This window comes from Rhea americana, unplaced genomic scaffold, assembly GCF_003343005.1.
Source record: "Rhea americana isolate MKP2758 unplaced genomic scaffold, rheAme1 scaffold_42, whole genome shotgun sequence".
Lineage (NCBI taxonomy): Eukaryota > Metazoa > Chordata > Aves > Rheiformes > Rheidae > Rhea > Rhea americana.
In genome coordinates, this window is record NW_028186557.1 from 5,888,578 (window position 1) to 5,892,896 (window position 4,319).

The following is a 4,319-nucleotide window of genomic DNA, read 5'->3' on the forward strand; positions in this document are numbered from 1 at the left end:
TTTTCCCCCGTAATCTTGGAAATGGGAGACCAAGGGAGCACCAGGCACGGCTCGTGCCAGGCAGCCCAGCTCTCGGCATCGCCAGCGCGGCGCAGCCCGGGCGGACGACGAAGCATTTCCAGCGCGGCGCAGAAGCGGGGACGAGGGCTGCAAGCAGCCCAGCTCCCGCGGGGGCCTCGGGGGGTTCTGCCCCCCGCCGCGTCCCGGATTTCRCCCCACTCCCGGCACAGAGCCGCCCGAAGCTCCTGCCTGGGTATTTGGCATCCGCTGACTTCCGAACCGGCACACGCTTTGACGGTCGCTAGGCAAACGCTGTCTTGGCTCTGACAGGTTGGATCAGATGGAAAGGGGAAAAGCTGTTATTTATTTACTCACTAAGCGGTCCAGACAAATTGGCTTCGCAAATCCACCGTGCACTAATTTTGTCCATGAAGCCTGGGGAGATCTGGGAGAGAGAGTTTCTCTCTTGCTGATGAGAGAATGTGTTTTTACCTGCTGGGACTATAAATCTCTGGCATTAAGCTGCACTCAGGAACCGCGATGTCTCAGGACAGCCTGGGAGCCGTAGTTTGGGCAGTTTTCCCTATTTCTCAGCAGGCTGAAACATCCCTTAGGCGCACCACAGCACTCCAGGCTGAGAGGGCAACGTGGCTCCTCGGCACCAGTGCTGGATCCCCCGTGCTGGAAGCAGGAGCCAGGGTTAGCTCCAGCTTGCACTTGAGGCAGAAAAAGAAAAGCTTGAAACAGTAAAATAGCTGCGTGCAAGGGGTGGTACAGTACAGCAACGCACAGGTTTCTCGCTGGAGCTGCTTTCACACGCTTTTCTAAGCTCTGAGCCCGATTCGAAACAACTGAGTGTCGAGGAGTGGCGATGCTGCTAGCTTCAGGTGGGTTTTCTGCACCAGATTTGTTCCTGGCTCAGGAGAGAGGAGACGATCTGAAGATGCAGCACGCGCGCTTCATTCGCTCTCCGCAGGCTGCGAGAGGCGTCCTCCGCCTTCCCCCGCCAGCCCCGGCTGGGGCCGGGGGTTGCTACACACCTGCATTTTCTAACACTTCCCTTTCCCCTGCACTTAATTATCTTTGGCTTCTCRGCTGAAGATTGGATAATTATTTCCAGTGAGGTAGATACGATCCAGATGCACTTCTTTTGTAACTGCACTAATGTTATCGTAAGCCCCAAAGAAATATCATTTCCCACGTTCCAGATGGCCATCTGGACCGCTGCAGAGCTCTGCTGCCAGCCTTCCCCTACTGCTTTATTAAGCTCTAGCAGGTATTTAGTTTATCACCAGCCATCCACGGTGTGGGCAACGCTGGGGCAACAGGGCTGTGTCTTCCCTTCATCTGTGGCTGAGTGGGTGCTCGGTCCTTCACAAGATCCACGTGCACCGAGCTGCTTTTTACGCRTTTCTTCTGCGCACCTTAGGCATTTCCATCGTTGTTCAAGATTTAGCTGTGAGCGGCTATAACCTCATCTATTAGATGTTAAAAAGACCCCAAAAGACCTGGGTACATCAAGCCCTGAGCATCTGTTTCCAAAACAGAACGTAAACAATTTTATCATGGCAAGGATTTAGCCGTTCTTGGTGCATTGTGTCATAGGGCCAAACGAAAGCAGAGCCTTTTCTCTCCTCATAAAGCAGGGTGTGTTTCAGACTAAGACATTCACATCAAGCAAGTGCATGGCTCGCTTCCCATCTTTCTGACTGTCCCGCGGTCACGAATTTGCAGTTTCCATGCCTTGTAATCGCCTTGTTCCAGCRCTGGTGAACAAGGAGCAGCCAGAGAACAGTGCTGTACTGCTGTTGGGTTTCCCCCCCATCCCCGGCAACAAAACATGCCACAGCAGAACTGGTGGAGATGAGTGCATTTGTGACACAACTGGAAATGTATTATTTTAACTTTCCCCTCGCTCTCTAGCAACCAAATCCTGGCTCCGGAGGCAGCAAGGAGATTCATCTGTTGGCCGCAGTGAATCCTCGCTGGCCCCGATTGCTTGACCTTTAACAAGCCACCGAGCGGGACTTGGCGAGGTCCCAGGGAGAGGCAAGAGCTCATCAGCTGCCACGTGCCTGACGCCAAGCTCTCCGCGAGCAGCAAAGCCTGCTTCTGAGGAGCACCCTCAGGAGCAAAGCGGCCAAGCCACCACCAGGTTTTGCCTTGATGGGGGCACCAACCCCCTGCTTCTCCACAAGCTGGCCACCTACTCTTCACAAAGCATGCCAGACCACAGCTGTCTCCTTCCAGCGTGGTTAAAATTAGCAAATGAATTTAGAAGATTTTAAGAGTGGGGAGCTAAAAACCAGCTGGCCAGCCTGCACCATTCTGCCCTCCCTGTGCAGCTGGCCCCRGTTTTGCCGGAGGGCTCGGACAGCCCCGGGGAGGGTGTAAAGCACAGGCAGCCCCACCTTGATGAGAGGTCAATCCCGTTGCTGCCTTTCTGCCGGATGCTCCTGGGCTGCTGACATGGAAGAGGGTTTCGGGGGCCGTTCAGCCGGATGCGTCTCCTGGGTCAGGATGTCCCCACGCTGMTGACCGCCGGAAGCTGGGAGGATGTATCTGGATGAGGTTGGTCCAAAAACATGCCATGTTCCCACACAGGTCCTAGACCTCTGCTACGAGCCCTGTTGAGGAGAGCTGGGCTGACCCCCTGTGGCCATTTGCACAGCCTTGTATGGTTTCCTTTTTAGAAAGTCTTGGCTTTCCACAGCTACTTAGAAAAAATGAAAAATCTACTCTGCATCAATCCAATCTTTGCATAGAAGAAAAGGTATCGTGGAGGGARTTAAGCTAAACCACCTCCTGTCATTTTTCACCCAGGGGAAAAAAATGTATCCACACTCTCAACTACCCCATTTAACCAGCCAGAGCACTGCTTTCCAGTTTCTTTTAATGTGTGGAAGCAGGATGTATTGTTTATTTTTTAGCATGGATGCRACCTTTCCCATCCCAGTTTTCTCTATACCTCAAAATAAAGACAATAAAAAAAGGAAGGGGGAAAGCTCAAACCCAGTTTGCGTTTTTCCGTTGCAATGAAGATCGGTGGTGAGTCACGGAGGCAGCCCCCAGTCTCGTGGGAGCTGTGCTCGGCTTGGCCGGACAGGCTGGGGGCGAGCATCGCCCACGGGCTTTGGGAGGTTGGTGTGTGTCATCTGGTCACTCTGGAGCTGAAGAAATAAAAAACTAAATATTGTTTCCACAGTAATAAAGTGTGATTCATTCCAAGGGTAAAGTAACACGGGGAAGAAACATGGAAAATGAAAATCATGCCTCAGGAACATACGTAATTATCTTGTTCAGCAGGCCTCCTGCTCCRAGTGACATGCCTGCTTGACCACAGCTATTCATAAAACAGAAGCGACATCTAAGAATGATCTCTAACTGCTATTCTTTTCATTGGAAGAGGAAGGAAAAAAAAAAACACAAACAAAACTCATTCATCTCCCCATTCCTGGYCCTAGAGCTGAACCAGGCCCATCCCAGCACTGGGCAGCAGCTCTCACCAAACCAGAGCAACAGGGCGTCCAAACTGCTCTGCTAGAGCTGGAAAATATCAAAGCAGTTGATGCTTTTGTGATGAAAGCTGCTGCCACCTGCAATTTCTCATTTAGAAAAGAAACCTTTGTATAGCACTTTCATCTGAGCCATCCCTCCACAGGAACCCCGAGCCCCTCCTGAGCAGTGGCYAGCTCTGAATTAGAGGCAGCTGCTCAAAGTTGCCAAGCAGCCTCCTGGAGGGCGCCTGGGGGCCAGACTCCCGTGAAACCGCAGGGAAATGGATGAAGAGCAGCAAGCAAACGCACAGCAGGAATTGCCTAGCAATTTGTTGCTTCCACAAAGCATCCTGTGGATCTTTAGTGACCTCACGTGGCCTAGGCACTGGTTTTAAGTTTCCTGCAGAAGAAAAGTCCTGAAGTCAGTCAAAACACACACCAAAACCTTTATGAGAAAGGCAGCTAAAAGAAAAATCACCAAGCTGTAAAAAGCAAGCAAGCACAGACAGGAGGTAAGAGTGATGCAGCAAACATCTCTCCGCGCATCAGGAGGGGAAGCGAGGAGCTGCTGCACACCTGACCGGCAGAAAAACATATTCACCCAAAGACAAGTTTTGTGGGAAGACCCAACCCCTACGCTGACAGGTGCTTTTACTGCCCCCAGCGCTGGGGACAGGCCACGCTCCCGCGCGGGTCGCTGCAGAGAGGCGGCGGGGCCGCCCCGGGAGCGGGGGGGACCAGCCGGGCCCTGGAGCCGCCATGTGGCGCAGCCTCCTCGCGCCACACGCGCCCGGCCGCGGCCTCGCCCGCCCCACCCGGCCC